Here is a 22,430-nt window from a genome sequence, read left to right as displayed (position 1 = left end):
CTCATAGCTCATCTTATCATCCTCAATCTGATGGGAAAATTGAGATAGTAAACAAATGTTTGGAAGGATATCTTCGTTGCTTTGTATCTCATAAACAGACACAATGGGTCAAATGGTTGCCTCTAGCTGAAAGGTCGTATAACACTTCCTTCCATAGAGCAACAAAAATGACCCCATTTATGGAACTTTATGGATATCAGCCACCGTCAATCACATCATATTTAAGAGAAAATTCTAAGGTTCAAGCAGTGGAACATCACATCGAACATCAACAACAAGTCCTCCAACTCTTAAAGGAAAACCTTGTGTTGGCACAAAATAGAATGAAACAACAGGGAGATCAACATCGCAGCGAAAGAAGTTTTGATGTAGGTGATTGGGTATTCCTCGAGCAAGCTAATTGATGTAGGTGTAGGTGATTGGGTATCCCTCGAGCAAGCTAAGAAGGATAATAAATTATCACCAAAGTATTATGGTCCGTACAAGGTGTTGCAAAAGATGGGTACTATGGCATACAAATTGGAGCTTCGTGCAGCTTCTCGATTGCACCCAGTTTTCCATGTTTCATGTTTAAGGAAGGTTATAGGCGACAAGCTCCCAGTTCAAACAATATTGCCAGAACTTGACGAGGAAGGAAAAATTATATTGGAACCGGAAGCAGTCACAAAAACAAGAACTCGATAGCTATGAAATCGATCAATTTCGGAGTATCTTATCAAGTGGAAGAACTTATCCACTGAGGATTCCACATGGGAGGATGGTAATTTTATACAAAAGCATCCAGAACTACTCAAGCGTTGAGGACAACACTTTTTTGAAGGAGAGGGGCATGTTGGGTCCCTATAATACTAGTGATTACCCCATTAATATTGTAGTTGCATCCCTTATTGATATTGTTGTGCCCCTATTATTCCCATATTGTTGTTATTGTGCCCCATAGAATCCCTCTATTGTTATTTTTCTGGCTTTATATTATTATTGTTAGGTCGGCTCGGTTATATTGTGACTCCTTAGACTCCTATATATAGAAAGGAGGTTTTTTCATTTGAATCATCCAAGAATTGTTCATTTATGTAATGTAAAGTAGGTTGCCCCCTCGAAGACGTTGAATTCTAAGGCGTTGATATATTTTTTCTATCTTTTCTTGAGCTGGTTTCATAACATCAAAAATGAGGAAATCGTCACTCCCTGTAAAAATCAAATCATTTACATATAAAACAACAATAATAAGCTTACCATCACTCTCTTTGATGTAGAGAGTAGATTCTCCATCACATCTGTGAAATCCATTGTCCATCAATTAAGTGTTTATTATCACATACCATGAACGTAGTGCTTGCTTCAGCCCATAAAGAGCTTTCCTTAGCCTATACACCTTGTCTTCTTGTCCTTCTACCTCATAGCCAGATGGTTGTGCAACATATACTTCCTCTTTCAACACTCCATTCAAGAACGTTGATTTTACATCCATTTGATACACTTACCACTTATGTTGCGTGACAATTGACAACAATATACGAATTGTCTCCATCCTTGCAACTAGCACAAATGTCTCCACATAATTTCTTCCATGTTGCTGCTTGTATCCTTTGACAACTAGCCTTGCTTTATGGCTTTCAATATTTCCTTCAATGTTTCTCTTAGTCTTATACACCCACTTCACTCCAACAACTTCTTTTCCATGCGAAAGTTCCACTAACCCCCGTGTATTATTCTTTTCTATTTCTTGTATTTCTTCATCCATTTCTATGATCCATTTTTTGTCTTTGACCGCACCCTCAAAATGGATTGGGTAATCTACATGAAAAAACAATGAAAATAAGGAATTTAGACTTGCACTAGTATCAACATCACTTGCTCATAAATTTCACTTAAATTTATGAAATTTTGTCTTCTTATGCTTGCAGAAGATGGAATTACCATGTCACTTGATGTTGTGCTAGAGGTAAATGGTGTTGCAGTTCTTTGCCATGTGTTTGGAGTAATACTTTCTTGCCTATGTGACACTATCCTATTATTTGTTGATAGTGTCACTTAGTGACTACTTAGTTGAGGAATTACTTGTTGTGGTCAATTTCAATTTTTCTTCACATGGTATACATGTTTTCACATTGATTTTCTTCTCAAAACTTCCATCCCATGCTTCCTCTTCTATGAACTACACATCTCTGCTGATTATGACCTTATTTAATGGATTGTAGAGCTTGTATGCTTTGGATTCATAACTATATCCAACAAATATGCATTTCTCCCCCTTGCTGTCCAACTTCTTACATCATCCGGGACATGTGCATAAGCCACACATCCGAACACTCTCATGTGATTGACACCATCCTTTCTTCCACTCCATGCCTCTTTAGGAACCATATTGTTGACAATTTTGGTTGGACACCTATTAATGCTATATACTACACAAATGACAACTTTAGCCCAATAGTCATTTGGAAAATTCTTTTCCTTCAACATACTCCTTTCGATTTCCATTATAGTCCTATTCATCCTTTTCGTGACACCATTTTTCTGAGGTGTATACCTTGTTGGAAATTTCTTGTGAATTCCATGCTCCCTACAAAAACGAAGGAAGTCATTTGGGATGTATTCATCACCTCTGTTAGTCCCAAAAATTTCAATGTAGTGTCTGCTTTTTTTTTCAACAAGAGATTTCTATTGGTGGAAGCGTTCAAACACGTCACTTTTCTTCCATAAGAAGTAGACCCATGTCTTCCTTGTAAAATCATCTACGAAATTCAAAAAATAATAGATGCCACCAATTGATGGTGTCTGCATTGGTCCACATAAGTGTGAATGGGCAATATCCAATGGTCTTTTTTCCCTTATTGACTTTCATGCTAGGAATATATCTCTATGCTCTTTGCCTAAGATGCATCCTTCACATAGTTTGGTCATTTTTTCGATGAATGGAAATCCCTTCACCATGCCTTTCCTATTGAGAAAATTCAAACCTCCAAAATTGAGATGACCAAATCTCAAATGCCATAATCAATTTTCATCTTTGGCCTTTTCTTGAAAGTTTACCTGTGTGACAACTCCAACTTCTCTTTCATCCTCTTATGAATTCATTGTCATTTCTGCTTATGCACCTTCGTTCTTCAAATCTGGTTTTATCTTTAGTGGAAACATTCTATTGCTTGTCATATGAACTTTTTCAATCAACTATTTGATTCAAGATTTATCCAAAATTATGCACTCTCCATTATGGAGAAAGACAATGTATACCTTTTCCATGAATGGTCCAATGGTTATGACGTTATGATTTATACGAGGGACAAAATAAACATCTGAAATGTACTTCTTCTCCCCCTTCTTAGTCAGAATATTTATTCTTCCTTTTCCCATGATAAAGACTTTTTTATGAGTCCCTAATATCACCTCGGATTTCACAGTTTCATCTAAATTGTGTAAAAATTTCTATGTTCCCTATCATGTGGTTGCCACATTGTGAATCTAGGAACCATATGTCATTTTTTTTTCTTGTGCTACATTACAAGCCAAAAACATAATATATTGGCTCTGATTTTCTTTTGTGAAATTTTCACTTGGTTTGTTACTTTTATCATGTTGCTTCTTTCTACATTCATTTGCATAGTGACCACACTTCTTACAATAATGACATTGGACCTGAGATGTATAATACCTCTCACTTTGTGCTTGATTCTTGCTTGAGCCCTTACTCAAATTTTAATTGCTACCCCTTCCACTTGAGTTTGATGAGGTGCCTCTTCCACCTCTGTGTGTGTTTCTTCCTCTTCCTCTAGTATTTGATATTCCTTTTCCTCTACTTTGACCAAATGAAACTTGTGTGTTGAAGTCATGCTTCAATGAGGAGTTTGTTGCTCTATTCATTCCATGTTCATGAGAAATGAGTGATGCATGAAGCTGATCCACTAGAAATTATGAGAGATCCTTTATCTCTTTTATGGCCACAACAATGGCATAAAATATTGCTTGCAAACTTCTCAAAATTTTCTCAATTATTCCCCTTTCCTAATTTGAGTAACTAATCCAATCATTTGTGTGAAAAATGAGTCTACATTCCCAAACTCCTTCATACAAATTGTTTCAAAATCTCTCCTTAGAATCTGTGGTTCTATTGTCTTTATCTTTTCCATGCCTTACTAAGTTGTCTAGAGAGTATCCCATGGTTTCTTGGACTTTCTCACTCATGCAAATCTTGGGACAATACTTTCATGAACTGCTTCAAAAATGTAGAAGAGGGCTTTTGAATCCTTGTTCTTGTTGCCCCTCAATAAATTAGTTTCTATGTAGAAGAGGGATTATGAATCCTTTTTCATGTTGCCCCTCAATAAATCATTTTCTACATGTGTCAAACCATTGTATGTCACTGCATCTGTTGGTTCTTGAAAACCATTCTCAACCAAATCCCAAATATCTTGAGAAGAAAACAAAGCCTTCATTGTAGTAGCCCAAAAAATAATTTTCTACTTGTGTGAATGCATTGTATGTTGATGGTATGTTGGTTATTGAAAATCATTAGCGACCAAATCCCAAATATCTTGAGAAGAAAACAAAGTCTTTATTGTAACATCCCAATAATCATAATTTTTCCCATTAAATTAAGGTATTTGAGAATTAGACAATATTGTATTTGATACTACTATTGCTATTTATTACTATTAAAAAGAACTTTCTCCAATGCCTTCGGAACAACTTTTAAGTCCCAATAAAAGCAAACTGTGATACCACGTGAAACTTGAGGCATAGGATTTTTAACAACCTCGTTGAGAAATTCACTTTACAAATCCTAAGCCACAATACTTTGCAAAAGCACGTTGAACAAAAAGTACGAATGGTACCCTAAATTTGTAATTTGACTGAATTTGGTGGCTTAGGCCAGTGTCAAACTTTCTTTGCAACAACTTGCCCCCCACACTCACAAATTGTCAATTAGAGAAACCGACAAGAACAAATATAAAAAAAAATAATCTTGGTAATTCCATAGATCAGAGATTGGTCAAGAATGGCAGGCATGGTCCCATAGCAGGATCTGATAAGGAATGTTGCTGGTTACAAGCTGTTGAAAAGTAAAAACATTGTTAAGTTCACAAACTTATATATTAATTTTTATACCTATTCATATTCTTAAGGTTTACAATCACAATTTTTTTAAAAAAAATTATATATTTTACAAACTAGAATTTGATCTAAAATAAAGAGACTTTCAATTCAAACAATTGATAAAAGGTATTTTTGCTAAATTAATATTCAGTTATTTCAAACAAAGCTAATTTATTTATGAATATAAATAATTACATAAATAAAAATTTTCAAAAAGTTAAAAACCAAAACTATCAAAATCATTTAAAACTACTTATAGATAAATTCTAAATTGAAAATCTAAATTATCATAAATTTAATAGAAACTATAAAACCCGAATAACAAGATTCCAAAATATTTTAGACAAACTTTTTATACATAATATATAAACTATATTTCTAGGAATACTCTAAGACTGCAATAATGGAATTTGATTGCTAAACTATGAATTGTTACAATCTTAAATAAAATAAAATAATGCATATTTAAAAATTAAATAAAATGTTTAATAAGTCCTCTTTATGAATTATTTATGGACTATCAAAAACACTTTTGGTACTTCAAACAATTTGTAACCTTGAATCATTTTGACATTTGAGTATCTTTTTATTGCCTATTAAATAACCAATCTTACAATTTTCTTATTTATTTGTTCTAGTGTTTAAGTTCTATATAAATATTTACCATCCTAAATTGAATTTTTTTTTTTCCATACATAAAAAAAGAAAAAGAAAGAAAACCAATGAAAATGTTCACATTATTAAATATATTTAATAAACCCCATATATATATATATATATATTATTTTTAAAACTTTATTATTGAAAAAAATATGAAATCTATAATATCAAACTTATATATATTATTTTTAAAACTCTGTTATTGACAAAAATGTCGAATCTATAATATCAGTGAATAGCCACATATAAAATGAAAATCATAAATCAAAATATCTTTCCTATAACCCAAATAGAAAATACAGAAAACTATTGTATTGTTTGTTCTTGATGGTGGTAATTAAAACACTGAACAACCTCAATATCCCTCAAATTGTAGCTATTCAAACCTCATGTAAATAATATAATCATCTCACATAACCTTGCAAACAAATATAAAATGTTGTATGTTAAATGTTGTATGTTATTTTCGTGAGCAGAGAATATATAATTTTGAAATAGTTTATTTAAAATTATATATATATATATATATATATATATATATATATATATATAAAATTAATTTTAATTTAGAAATTTTTTTATCATTTAATATATTCTTATTTTTAATGCTTTATGAAACTTTTTAATCATTATATATATATATATATATATATATATATATATATATATATATATATATATATTTATTTGTTGTAAATCTAATCAATCAAGTCAATTAATTTTAAATTTATATATATTATAATGATAGTATTTAATTTAATTTTAATGATTTTATTTTTATGTGTGTACTTATATTTTAAATGATTAATATTTCATTTATTCAATGTAACACTTAAGCATTCAAATAATACCAATTCCTTTTATTTACTGTCAGTTATTACTTCCAAACCATACATAATATACTAGATATGATGATTAATTCCATATCTTTACCATATACATAATCTGGATGATTAAGGTTAATGATTTTATATATTTTATAGCCCCCTCCCTAGTCAACTGACATCTAGCTCAGGCATCTAACACTAGGTACAACTTCCATATCATTCCTTTGCAGTTGAAGGGTTGTCTACCATCGATCATGTCGATCGCGATTCGATGGATGGACTCTTATTGCATTTCGGCTAGTTCGTTCTACAATTTTCTTTTCCTGTTGGGAATTGTCTTCCAGCAAAACACCAAACCATAATTGAGTTTCTATTGTTTTGGTTCCAGAGTTAAATACACTTCATAGCCTATTGAAAAATTGATATTATCGTTTAATTTTGAGGTTCTTTTGAGTTCATGCGGTTAAAATTCGAACTAGGATTCTTATATTTTCTATGTGGATAGAAACAATTTATGAAATTGCTTCGGAAATGGTTTCATGTTAATGTTTGTGTCTGCATGTGGGTTGCACTTGACCCTAACTTGTCTATGCAGTTTCACTGAAGTTAATCATTTAACTTATTCAAAGATGGATTTTGTCACCTCCTCCAATTTATGTGTCTATGTGATTCTTAACTTAAAATAGATGATGGAATTTCAATGTAATTACTACTTTTAGACTTTCCAAATTTATTATATATGTGAAGAAATATTCGCATAACAATATAGGTATTTGGGCAAGGATTCTGGTGTAAAAGATAGTTTTCTTTCCTTTAATGTCTATTACCAGTAACATAAAAAATTGTTCTAGACATCTTCCTTAAATTAAGTTTATAAGTAAACACTCGTATATGTCTATGGTTATTTGTTCCCTTATACTGTAACACACGAGTCTTATTCAAGGTTAATGTACTCACGTTTATGTAGAAATAAAAATAAAGAGTTGTTGTCTCAATGAATTATATAATTCTTTACTATAGTTATTGGTTCCTTTGTTCTATACTATTCAGGGAATGTGAACCTAGAGATTGGAGGATCATCAAAACGCACTCCAAGCAAGAAAAAGCAAAATAAGAAGCAAAAATGGGAGGAGAGGAAGACAAACACTATACAGAAAGACAAACCTTTGTCCACTTACTGCAAGAAGGATGAACATGATGATGAACATTGCAAGTATTTGCATCCCGAGCTCAAAACCCAAGAAGTTCGGTGGTAAGAAGAAGAAGACTGCTACTGCTATTCAAAAAGACTTGGGGTCAGACTCAGGTGATGAAACAACAATCACAGCCACAGGTATAACAGGTAAAAATTCTAAAACATCTACATGTAATTTTGCACAATCTATTGATAATGAAGATAATGAAAGGAAAAGGCATGAGCTTTTTCATATTAGAGTTATTTCCAAGCATCAAAAGATTGATACTTTATTTGATAGTGGTTCACAAGTAAACTTGATTTCTGAAACAATTGTAAAGAAGCTATCCTTACTAACAACACCTCACAAGAAGCCATATCCATTAGTTTGGGTCAACTTTTGTAGATGAGGTTGAGTTAGATATAGTTCCCTTGGATTTATGTGGTATTGTTTTAGGAAGTCGTTACTTGTATGATAGAAAGTCCATTTTCTATAGAACTAAAAATATGTATCAACTCACAAAAGATGGAATAGAATATATTGTAAGAGCTTATCAGCTCAAAAATAACTACACTTTCATAAACTCAAGGCAGATGAAAATAATTGTAAATTCATGCAAGAAATTTTTACTAATGGTTGTGAAGGAAAAGACCCCTAATAAAACCAATGCTTTTGAAGGCTATGATGCTAAAAAGAATGCTGATTTAGATAAAATTGTTTCAGAATATGATATCCTATTTCAAGAACCTAAAGATCTGCCACCCAAAAGGGAAATAGTACATGATACTCATTTGCAGCAATATGCTCCATTGCATAACATCGGAATGTACATGTTATCCACTTTAGAGAATGCAGAGATCAAGAAGCTGGTACAAGAGCTGCTCGATAAAGGGTTCATAAGGCCAAGCACACCAACATGTGGATCTCTAATTGTGTTGGTGAGAAAAAAAAGATGGTTCATGGAGGATGTGCATTGATTACAGAGCATTGAATAAAATAACGATCAAGAATCGCTATCCTCTTCCTCACATAGATGATCTTTTGGATTAGTTGAAAGAAGCAGTTTACTTTTCCAAGTTGGACTTGCGTACTAATTATAATCACGTCAGAGTAGCAGAACAAGATCCATGGAAGACTCCTTTCAAAACAAAGCCAGGGTTGTATGAATGGATGGTTATGCCTTTTGGCTTAACTAATGCTCATACCACTTTCATGAGAGTTATGAATGATGTACTCAGGCCTTTTATTGATGATTATGTAATTGTATATTTAGATGACATTCTTGTTTTTAGTAAAACATGGGAAAAACATTTAAAGCATGTAAATCCGACTTTAGATGTTTTGAAAAGAGAAAATCTCTATGTTAATTATCAAAATGTGAATTTGGCAAAACATATTTAAATTATCTGGGTCATATTGTACGGGGTGGTGAATTGAAGATAGATCCCTCTAATGTTGAAGTCATTGTGAACTATCCTAAACTCAAATCTTCTACATAAGTTAGGAGCTTCTTAGGAGCAACACAATATTGGAAAAATCTTGTTGCTAACTTTTCCTTGATTGCAGCTCCCTTACATGCTTTGATAGGATTGAACAAGGTGCTTCAGTGGGGAGGAAAATAGCAGAAATCCTTCGACACCTTGAAAGAAAAAACTAGTACAACACCAGTACTAGCATTTCCAGATCTTCAAAGACCATTTGAGATTGAAACAGATGCCAATGACTATGCCATGGGAACAGTGTTGATACGGTAAACCCATATGTTATCAGTCTGCAACATTTAATTCTACAGTAGTTAATTATCCCACATATGATAAAGAATTGTATGCATTAGGTGCAGAGTATGAAAAAGTGGAAACATGACCTATTGGGCAAAGAAATAATTATACATATAGATCATCAACCACTTCAATATTTGCACTCACAAACTAAATTGCAGCAATCAAGACACTATAGGTGGATGAGGTTTCTACAACAGTTTCATCTTGTCATCAGATATAAGAAAGGCATACACAATAAGGTCAATGCAGATATGTTATCCAAACCAATGATAAATTCATCTACTATACTTAAGCATAACTCAGTATTGCATGAAAGGTACATTGAACAATATGATCAAGATGTAGATTTTAAAGATGTATACACAACTTTAAGTCATGGAAAACAAGTAGAAGAATTGGATTATCATGTTAAGGACCAACTCTTATATCATTTGGGAAAGTTATGCATTCCTCAAATTGAAATAGTTAATATAATATGAGAAGCACATACCTCTCTAATATTAGGTCATTTTGGGGTAAGTAAAACAGTTGCATAGCTGCAAAGATTCCGTTATTGGCAAAAAATGCATGAAACAATTTCTACATATATTAAAGGGTGTACCATGTGTGCTAAAAGCAAGCCCAACAATAGAAAACTAGGCTTGTACACTCCACTTCCAGTTTCTTCTCATCCTTGGGAAAGTGTTTCCATGGAATTTGTTGGGGGATTGCCAAAACCTAGAAAAGGTCATGATTATTTATATGTTATTATGGACAGGTTCAACAAAATGCGTATTTTAATACCTTGTAACAAGCATATTACAGCTGAACAAACAACAAAGTTGTTGTTCCAACATGTATGGGTTCATTTTGGGTTACTCATTTCTATTGTCTCTGATCGAGATTCCCGATTTGTTGGGAAGTTTTGGTCAAGTCTATGGGAGTTGATGGACACGAGATTGAAGAAGAGCATAGCATTTCATCCACAAAAAGATGGCCAAACAGAGGTGGTGAACAAGACAGTGATGCAGTTGCTTAGGGGCTATTGCAGAAAGCATCCCAAGTTTGGGATGAACATTTATGTTATGTGCAACATGCTTACAACCATGCTAAACACTCTTCTACACAAAGATCTCCTTTTGAGAATTGTTTTGGTTTTACACCAAGGTTTCCCTTGAATTTTGTATTTAGTAAAGACATAGCAGTTGATCAACACAGTGATGTGAACAAATAAACCATGTTCATTGAACAGATCCAAGAAATTGACTAGGTGGTGCAGGAACAACTGGAAAGAAGCCAGACCAAGTACAAGGCAAGGCATGATAAGCATCGAATTGAGCATAGCTTCCAAGTTGGTGATCAAGTCTGGTTATAAATTAGTAAAGACAGAATGCAAGGTGAAGGTAAAAAGCTAAAGCCAATAAGGTATGGACCTTTCAAGATACTTGAGAAAATTGGTGAGAACGCTTTTTGCCTTGACTTGCCAGCTTACATGCACATCTATTTAGTAGTTAATGAAGAGAACTTGAGACTGTTTGAACCTTCATTGATTGAAGATCCTGAAGAACAAATTCAGTTGCCTTGTATTGATGATCTGTTGCCTGAATATCTCAATCAGTTATAGGAAGATACAGTTCTGGACAAGAAGGTGAGAACTACACATAGAGGGGATGATGAGTACCTCCTTATTGGACTCAAGGGTTCAAAACCAAGTAGTGCAAGATGGATAGAGATTGGAAAAGTGAGGAAGCTATATCCTCACTTGATTGATGCTTAAAAACCAACTTTTGGTGGTCCAAAATCTTTTTTCAGTGGGAAGGCATGATCCAAATGTATCCTAAAACCCTCTAAGTCTTCATATAGTTAAAAACTATTGTAAGTAGAAAACCTTTATAAAAGGTGGATTACACTATCGAGAGTGAAAAACATAGAGAAAACAAGAAAAACAGAACCTATCAGAGGTCAAAGGAACAATGCACCAGAGTTGTCGGATCTGGCCGATCAATGGTCCAGATTCGATCAACATATCGCAATTAGCAAAGGCAGGTGGAGGCTATAGGATGCAACCATATAAATGTTGTGATAGCGATTAGCAGGGTCAACAAGGACCATTGATCAAGTGCACAGATTGACGGCCGAGGTTAACTCACGATATCGCAATTGGAAATTACAAAGGAGTGCTTACAAACGACCCAGGGGTCTATGCGATATGTGATTGTGATCAATCGCATCGCAATATCGTGCCGGAGCTATGAAAAGGAGCGGGACCGATAACAGTTGTGACTACGATAGCCCAACCCAATAAAATTATGAATGATATTAGATATATTTTAAGATCCAGAAAAAATGCTTTTTCTCTGTAAATTTGCGTTTTCGTTAAATAAATGAAAACCAAAGAAAGTGAGAACAAAGGGATAAACCAAACCCGAAAAGTTTTATGCATGCAGATATAAATGTTTTCAGTTCCAAAACAAGCGATATTTCGGGTGGGCCATACGCGGTAAGTGATTTTGGAAGGGCTCCGCCCGAGCCCATACACTCCTTGCCACGTGGCCAGGCATCGGATAGAGAAAACCACCCTTTTCAGGTGGTTAACCCCAGTACACATGAGTCGCCTGAAATGAACCTCAATCGTTGGATCTAGATCTCTCAAATCAATGGTGGAGATGCGATAAGAAATATAAAGGTGGACCCGATGGGAGTTATAAGGAAAAATCTATAATATTTCAAATCCGATAAATGGCAGCTTGGCGGATTTTCACATTTTTACGTGTATTTCTATGTGTAAACAGAGAACGACCATTTTTTGGATTTCAATGGCCCAATGGTCCCTTCCATTGCAAAACAGGTGGGCAGCTTCCCTGAAGATGTTATGCATGATTGCTAACACGTAGAAGGTGTTTAAGGTGGACAGAGGCTAGGAGCCAGAGAGCTCAAGAAGGGGAAACGAACAGACATCATCGATTGGATTCAAAGCCATAGAATGACATGGAAAGAGACAAGAAATACCGAGACAAAGAGAAGATAGAGACAAAAAGTGATAGAAAGGGTTTGTGTACTCATAGAGGCGTGAGGGATTCAAGCAAATCTCCTACTGTTGTATCGGTTGTGTTGAAACTTAATTTGAGCTCACACTTTGTAAAACATTACTCTTGAAAACATAATAGAGAGGTCACCATTGAAGGCTGGACCAGGAGACATAGCCCAAGAGTTTTGGGTGAACTCCAGATTAAACTTGTTGTGTTATGTGTGTTGTCTATTATGTTTCTTTAACTACTTCATTGTCTATGTTATCTGCAATCTTATCGATCCATTGCACTAAGTAACATAACAAAATTCATGCACCTGAGTCTGTAATGCATTAATAATTGTCTAATATCTCATTATTAGATCATTTAATCCCACTCAAAATTTCTTTTAATCCTTGTCCTTCAACCTGCAAACAAAAAACCTATTCTTGTAAGGAAAAATGGTCTTTTATTTGTTGTTGTACTTTCAAAGGATGCTTGTTGTTAGTATCATAATTGTGGTGGTTGGGATTAATTTTCCAACACTGCCCCTTAATCACAACTACCACTATTAACAATTCCCAAACAGTCTCTTAGATAGACAAAATTTTCATGAGCCAGTGGCTTTGGGAAGATAACTGTAAATAGTTCCTGCAACCTGTAATGCTACAACACAGTTTCACCATTGTTAATCAATTCTCTAATAAAATAATATTTATGTTGGCTTAGTGTGGCTTGACCCAAGTTCAGAATTAATTTAGCCTAGCAAATCCTAGTACTACTGGCCCTTTTTGCAATAGTCTGTGGAGCATGGACTGAGGTCTCACCCGAAGTAATATGGGAGGGTGATAGAACCAGGTTTCTGCACCCTAGGGAAGCCTGATAGGAGGTGATTGGTATGGGGTATAAAAAATTTTCTTATTGTGCTATGCACATCAGTGGGAACCCTGTGCCTTGCGATACTATCTTCGCGCAGATCTAGCCGCAGCGCGACCCATGTTATTTACCCAACTCTTCCTTAATTAGGCTCTGTTAGCTCATTACTTAGGTTATTTTCATATATAAGCATTCATACAAGTATTTATCAATTGCGTGCAGTAAGTAAATAGAGTAAAAGTAATGCATAACATCAAAATACAGATTCAAGAATAGATGCACAGAGTAAACTTCTCTTTAATAACTTTCAATCCCAAGTACAGACCCAACTCCGCCATGCACACTTAGTTGCAGGGGTATGCGCACTTAGCTACGGACTCTACTAGCCCTATGCGCACTCAGCTGCAGAGCCTCTTCCTACTACTATGACCCAGTACACTTCAGATTCAACTCTAGCCTCAAACCATGCCTTCGTTATTCTATCTCTCCTTGCTTTTCTTTACAGTTAGAGCCTCGCTCTATTTATACAATCCCATGGTTCACGGACCATTTGTAGGCTGACACAAATTTACGTTAAATTACAATATTTTATGACGGATAGGCCTATGACTCGTCCTAGACTTCGCGCTCCATGCCCACAATTCATGGAGTCTTACAATATAATTGACCGAAACTTGGGTTTTGAGTCCCAAAAACATGTTGTGGGGTATCCCATGCCCAACAGGCCCCCAACACAATCATTGTGACTTGCCATGAGTCACTCTGCTAGTGCAACGATCTTTGCATGGAGTCCTTCCAACCGTTCGTTCGCTATCCCGACGGTCGCGGTGCACTGCGCTATAGTTTGCTGGATCTACTCCATTCCTGCTTTTGAATCATCCACGTTTGACTCGTGTCTCTTCTTTGGTACTGACTTCTGGTGCTTGTGTTTATAGTCCTGCACCCTTGTCTGGCTCCTTGGGCCTTGAAGACTATGCTTCGATTGATTAGTTAGAGAGATCGCCCACCCGTGTAGGGTTTCAAGCGGTTGTCGTCGACCTTGCGTGGGAAGGGTTCTCCATTGAGTTTGACTAGGTGGACCACGCCTCTGCCGGTGACGACTTTTACCACATATGGTACAACTAGTGCATTCTCAATTTTCCCAGAATTTTTTCGAACTTGCTGTCATACAGTAGCACTAAATCGTTTACCTTGAAGGTGCACAGTTTGATATATTGGTCATGCCAGGCTTTTTCATGCTGCTTTTGTCCATGCTGGTTAAATCTAGCTAGAAATCATTGTTCTTCAAGTTCTTCTAATTGTGCGAGCCTTTCTTCTAGAGCTTCGTGGTCCATCATGCCTATGAGCATTGCTATTCAGAGACTAGGTATGATGTATTCCATCAGCCTGACTGCTCCTGTACCATAGACCAACCGGAATGGTGTATATCCCGTCAATTTCTTGCACATTGTCCTGTATGCCCATAACATAGTGGGTACGTGTAGGTCCCAATTCTTCCATTGTGCATTACATACTTTGGTCAGTGCAATCTCTAGTATTTTATTGAATACTTCTACCGTTCCATTGACCTTATGGGTGATATGATGTACCTTTTTGGTGATAAACTTTGAACTCTTCTATGAGCGCACTGATGGTTTCGTTCAAGAAATATGTTTTGTGATCTCTCATTAATATTTTCGGACAGCCAAATCATGTCAACACGTTTTCTAACAAAAAATTTGCAGTCATAGTGACCGTGCAGTCTTTGGCCGGTTGTGCTTCTGCCCATCTTGTCGGGTACTCCGTCCTGGTGATGATGTAGCATGCACCTGTATTTCCTTGAGGTTTGATTGGGCCCACAAAGTCGATTGCCATTTTCTCAAATGGTTGTAGTGTCATTTGGGGATTTAGTGGCATCTCGTCCCTGCATGATGGTTTTCCCGTCTTATAACATATATTGTAGGCCTTACAGTGCACTTTCGAATCCTAGTGCAGGGTTGACCACCATAGCCCTGCGCAAAGATTCTTTTGTGCAGTCATGTATCCTGCATAGTGTCCTCCTGCAGCGGCCCCATGTGCTTCCTCGAGGATCTGATCTCGTTCAAATTTAGGTACGTACCTTCGCAATATCTCATCATTGCCCATCTTGTATAGGTGCCCCACGGTGATAGAAAAGTCCACCGCGCACACCACCAATTCCTTCTTCTGTTGGATTGAGTACTCCTTTGGCATAGTTCCTATTGTTAGAAATTGGATTATATATTCAAAGTGTCCATCCGTGACCCGTACTGCAAAGAGTTTTGCATCAGGTAGTTCCTCCTCAAAACTTGTTGGTTCCTCGCCCGTCTCAATTCATGACAAGTGGTTTGGTCCTGCATTTAAGCATCGAGGCTTGACTATGACCACAAAGTCATATTCTTGAAACAGTAACAGCCATCTACAAATGTGCCCCCCCAACACAGGCTTGTTCACCAGGTATTTTAACGTGGAATGATCGGTATACATCTTGAAATGTCCGCCAAGTAAATAGTTTCGGTATTTTTGGAGCACGTACAACATTGCCAGCGCTTCACGCTTGATAGTAGAATAGTTCTTTTTCAGCTTTGGACAATATCTGACTCGCGAACGTGATCAAGTGACCCATGCCTTCCGCACCTTCTTGCGTGAGTACGGCTCCGAACACAATACACAATGCATCAACATGTACATGAAACTCCAAATCCTATTTTAGGAAGACCAGGATGGGAGCGGATCCTAGTTTCTCCTTGAGGACATCCAAACCTTTCATGCAATCATCATTCCAACAATATGTAGCATCCTTCTTCAATAGTTTTTCCATCGGCACTGTCATTTGGGCATAGCGCTTGATAAACTTCCTATAGTATCCAGTGTGCCCCAAAGTAGTGCATAATTGTTTGACACTGCGCAAATGCTTCCAGATTCAGAATAACAACAATATTTGCAGGGTCCACCATTAGGCCTTGTTTGTAGAACACATGGCCCGACGACTTTCCAAAGGGAATGAGAAAGGTGCACTTTTTAAGGTTCAGTGCAATCTGGTGTCAGCGGCAAGTATCCAACATCAAACATAAGTTCGCTAAACAATGTTTAACTAATCTAAAGATAGTCCAATCATCCAGATATACCTCCAAGAACTTGTGGATGTATTCTTTGAACGGTGACACCACTATGTGCGAAAATATTACTGGCGCATTCTTTAGTCCAAAGGGCATAATGGTGTACTGAAAGGAGCCCCATTCTATTGTGAAGGTTTTTTTGCTACTATCTTCTGGTGGGATCTTGATCTAATGGTACCCCATGAAGCCATCGTGAATGAGTAGGATTCTTGACCACCACCATTCTCCAATACTTCATATGTGAATGGTGTCAGGAATGGATCATGAACACAGGCATCGTTAAGCTTCTTGAGGTCCACACATATTCTTATTTCGCCTTTCTATTTTTTCTCCTACACTACCATAGGACTCACCCATCAAATTCTTCCACTCATTCAATAATTCTGGCTACGAGCATTTTGTCTAATTTGTCGTGGACCTTTTCTTTATACTTTGGGTTCAAGCGGTAAGGCCGCTACTTAACTGGCTTCGCATCCGGTTTCAGGGTGATCTTCATCATCCCTAACTCACCAATGATCCCTTTTAAGTTCGTGATTTTGGTCAGGAAAAAGTCTTGGTATTTGCGGAGTAACTCATCGACCTTATCTACCATATCATCGTCCTAATAGTCCCCAAGCGTCACATATTTCGGCTCCGCTTCTGTCCCAATGTTTACCGGATTTGTTTTTAGCAGCGTGGTGATGTTGGGATCCTCAATTAATGGTCCTTCAACCTCACGACAGCCTTCAGTTTCTGGAATATTAATATTTCGGGGTTCATCATCATCCTCCTCCACCTGCACATTATAACATTCTAGGTCGCTACTTAATTGCGTTGTCCATAATGGTTGAAGAATTTGCAATGGCTCCTGTGGTATTTTAAAGATGGCGGCTTTTACTGCTTGCAGCACATCGTAAACCATTTTCAACTGCCAGTCTTCAAATGTGAATGTTAACAAAAATCCCTTGCGCAAGACATCCCATTTTCCCGTACCATGTTGGATTTCTATCTTAGTATACCAGTTCATGGGTATGACATCTAGGGTATGGTAGAATAAGTGTACCCATTTAGGCTGTGGTTCTTCCCCATAGACCTTGGCCCATTTCGTGAGGTGCATGCATGGGTAATCTCTTCCATCATAGTTGTCTTCTAACCGTAGTTGCGGTTTCCCAAATCATAGGTGCATCATCCTTCTGCATCCATGCCAGTCCTCAAAATTTCCTTGATGTGTACCCCACCATTGTGCGGGTGTTGCATGTAGTACCGACTTTAACGCATCAAACCGCTATTGTTCTGCTACTACACTTTCAAATTTTCTCAAGAATTCATCCACTACCATCAATTCATCATATGTCGGCAACTTTCCTACCTTTGTTGTCACGCAACGTAGTGATCTAACAATCATGTTGCAATTTAGCGTCGTCACTTCATGCAATGAATTCTGGCATTGCTCTACTTCTTTGTCTAAATCCGAAGTGCAGGAGCTTTCATGCTCCCATGAGGTCCTCCCATTTGCAGTCGGATTCAGCCAATCCTGGTCTCACAAAGTTATCTTGTAAATACAATCAAGACCATTGTCGCTATCATCGTCACACACTGGTCATGTGTAGCGCGCTCCTTTGGCTGGGCCCAGTGGGACTACTACATGTAGTGACTTTTTCTAAAAGATAATTTTGTGCTTCTTCAGGTTGATGAATCCATTCATATCTGTGCCCCAGTCTATTCCTAGTAGCGCGAGATAGGGATTGATGGCATTGACAATCTCTATTACTTCAAAATCTACCTACGCGCTCACGCCTTCAATATTAACTGTTACTCCATGCAACCTCCCCATGGGAAAAATCTTCTGTTGGTTCACCATTTGCAACTGAATAGGGGACCATTGTAATGCGGGCTTTCCCATGCATTCCCATGTTTTCTTCAGTAATTCATTTGTGTCTGAACCTAGATCTAGGATTATGTGATCCATTTCATATTCACCAATCTATGTAGTCAATTGCATTTCCCTTCCAGTGCGCAATGCATGCTTCCCCAATTTCCAGACTACGTGTGGTTCTCTTGACCCCGCAGACCTGGTGATCAGCTTCTATAGTCCTTTCACTGCCTTGCTCTCGCACAATAGTTTCATGTGTGTCTCTAGAAAGGTAGTGAGCATTGAAGGATCCCTTCCTAGCTCTAGTTGATCCTTACTACCTAAAGTGGAGGCCTAGATGAAGCTCTTCTTAGCTTCCATGAATGTCTCCTTTGCGTGTTCTAAGTCAAACTTGGGTTCCTTTGTAGGAGCCATGCACACCCATGTACTTTCCTTTGGCTGCTTCCCTGAATACTCTACCATGGCTGTACCACTTGAATACCGCTTGAAGTCAGGGGAGGCTTGAATACCCCATCTTCGCACATTCTTGTGATCAACGTAGGACAATATATTGTTTCATGATCGAGATTATCATAATATGAACAGTATATCCTCATCGACTTAGTACAATCGTTGGCATAATGCCTTGGTCCTACACAATTATAACAAATAAATTGTCTGTGGCCCCTTCCATGTCCCATTCCACCTCGTCCTTCACCTTGCCCCTAAAATTCAGTGCACGCCATCCCCACATCTGGGTTGAGGGCTCACGTTTGTGTCTGCATCCTATAGGCCGGGGTCTGATCCATCATTATCTCATAATTGCGGAAAGCGCACTCATCATGGCCTACCGACCTGCAGAAATTACAAAACAGTTGTTGGGGTGTTTGTGTATATTTCTGCAACAAATGAAAATTATCTGTCATGTGTTTCCCTCCTATATGATAGATCATGCACCACACAGCGGGTTCCAGACTTGGCCTTGCCTATGCCTCCAGTCTCAATGGCATTGGCCCTCCTTCTGCCAAGTTTTTCACGAACACTGGACAGTGATCCTTGTCATGGCCCTGGCCTTTGCATTTTATGCACCATACTTCCTCGCACGCATCTGAACCTGGTGCCCTATCCTGCTTCAAACTTTGCATTTCCAAACACATATTCTGTAGTTGTGTGTGGATTTGTTGAACTCCCAAGAGAGGGTCTTGTATCGAGGTCTCGTGTAACCTCATTGCTATTTCTAATGCTTCGGCCTAGGTAGAAAGCTTCTGTTGTGATAGCACCATCCTCAAGTGTGATGTTAGATATGTTACAAACCATGTGCGATGCTGTCCATCTGTCAATGTCATATTGGCTTTACGGATCGTACACTTCAGCCATTGATCTAGATCCCTATTCAGCGTGTTTTGGATCTCTGATATCCTTGTATTTGGGTGGTCGTTAGAGTACTTGATATACCATGTTAATGCACAATCCTACAACGTGCTCACCAATGTAGCCTTCTTAATATTATCGTCTATGACACCTTGTGCTTCCCATATTTCTCTTACCATGAACTAGAATTGGTTTGGATCTTCATTCCCTACTCCTCTGAATAGTGGTAATTTGATCGCACTCGCCATACTTAACTGTGGAGGTGGTGGAGGTGCACTGGGTGGAGATGGAGGTGAGGGAGGTGAAGTGGGAGGCAGTGTGGGTGGAGGTGGTAACCACAGAATGCGATGCCTTATTAAACTGACCATGCTTCTCAGAGATACCTTAGTGATCTCTTCCTCGCTCTCTCGCAGGGGTGTAATTAAGGGACTGTTTTCCAATTCTTCACTACTCTTGTAGATCTTTCCGCTCCGCGTAGTCCCAAACATTAATGTATTTACATGACCATTTTTCACACAATAGCATCTTAATCCAAGTATTCCAAGATTTAATATACTTACCTCACGGTCCTTTGAGAAACCACCGTTCTGCCTTGCTGTAGCTCACGGTATTGTCTACCGCAAACTCAGTGATAAATCCCCCTATTATCCGGTCGAGCAAATGGTCCACAACTCACACGGTCTTATCTTCTCATGCTTCTTGTCTGCGCACTCATTCCAGAGTCCACACTATCGGTTTGTCGAGCCTACACCTTCCCCGACTGTCAGCTAACTTCGTAATTCCATTCATACAGCTCAGAAGGAAAGGTTGCAAAGAAAATCTCATGAATCTCCGTATAAACGTAGTGCTCCAACCAATTTTCCTTAGATACATGCGGAGTTCTGTTTTCCTGTGTCACGAACTCATGAATATTCTTGTCCAACCACTCTTCAATTTCCTTCTTTGTTGGGTTCGAGTGGGACAAAATCAGACATCCCTTATGCAGATCCCAGTCCTAGTAACAAAACCATTTTTTGGCTCAGTGGGGCTTGACCCAGGTTTAGAATTGATTTACCAGGAAAATCCCGATACTACTGTCCCTTTCGGCAATAGTCCGTGGAGCGCAAACTAAGGTATCACCGGAAGTATTATGGGAGGGTGCTAGAACCAGGTTTCTGCACCCTCGGGATGTTTGACAGCAGGTGATTAGTACGGGGTCCAACCTTTGCACTTATTGTGCTACGCACGTCAGCGGGCACCCCGCGCCAAATGATACTGTCTTCATGCAGTTCTAGCCGTAGTGCGGCCCGTGTTATTTACCCAAGTCTTCCTTAATTAGGCTCTGTTAGCTGATTACTTAGATTATTTTCATATATAAACATTCATAGAAGTATTTATCAATTTCACGCAGTAAATAAACAGAGTAAAAGTAATGCATAACATCAAAATACGGATTCAAGAATAGATGCACAAAGTAAACTTTTATTTATTAACTTTCAATCCTAAATACAGACCTGACTCAGCCCTATGCACTCAGTTACAGGGGTCTGCGCACTCAGCTACAGACTCTACTAGGCCTCTGCGCACTTAGCTGTAGAGCCTCTTCCTACTACTATGACCCAGTACACTTCAGATTCAACTCTAGCCTCGAACCATGCCTTTGCTATTCTATCTCTCCTTCCTTTTATTTACACTTAGAGCCTCTCTCTATTTATAAAATCCAACACAAATTTACGTTAAATTACAATATTTTAGGGTGGATAGCCCTATGACTCTTCCTAGACTTCGCACTCTGCAACTGTAATTCATGGAGTCTTACAAAATAATTGACCAAAAACTTGGGTTTTGAGTACCAAAAACATGTTGTGGGGGATCCCATGCCCAAAAATTTAGTGTTTATTTACTTTCTCCTCTTGTGAAAATAAGAATTCTTTGATAGTGAAAATGCAAGATTATTGTCACAAAAAATAGTTATTGCTACTTCTTTACCATGGACTAAATCTCATTGCAACACACTCCTCCCATATCCACCTAAGTAACCATGCCCTCTGGGGTAAACATGAGATGATAAGATACTATAATCAAATTCAAGCTCCTATGTGACCTTAAGGAAGTGGAATCAATGGAACATCACACACAGTGATCCAACATCATTAGCAGAACCCTCAGGAGACATGTCAACCACTCAGACAACTTGTCCCTTGGTCCCAATATTATTCTGGATCTCTTAGGCCATAGACACTCTCATGCTATGGGAAAGGGAGCGATCAACAACCTAAATTCGATCTCACATGCTTGCTTGCAAGTGACCAAAGACCAAAATTTCCAGTTCTCTGCCAGCGACCCTAGGATTCAAAGCACTTTTTTAGGCCGAGAGCCCATGCCACTGCCGAGAATGGAGTGATACCGTAGAATGAGCTAAAATAAAGGGAAATAATGATGGAAATACAATAAAATGAACAAGACCATAACTAGACCCCTACTAGACATGAAAAACATTTTGTGAAACACATGATCAACATGTAACCTACAACTATAAACAACAGAACTAAGTGTAGGGATATCACACTTATTTGAGAATTGCTATGAACCATTTTTCCCTCATGCAAATTGCTGCATTATCCTCTATTAGTTCAAAAAAACATTAGCCATTCATATACAAGTAAAAATATTAGTCGGATCCATACATAGTTATTGTCATAAGATATACGTATAACCAACACAATAGGA

Source organism: Pinus tabuliformis, chromosome 6 (genome assembly GCF_031772625.1).
Source record: "Pinus tabuliformis cultivar Carrire ecotype Pingquan chromosome 6, CPIR1, whole genome shotgun sequence".
Classification (NCBI taxonomy): Eukaryota; Viridiplantae; Streptophyta; class Pinopsida; order Pinales; family Pinaceae; genus Pinus; species Pinus tabuliformis.
Note: the sequence above shows the minus strand (reverse complement) of the source record.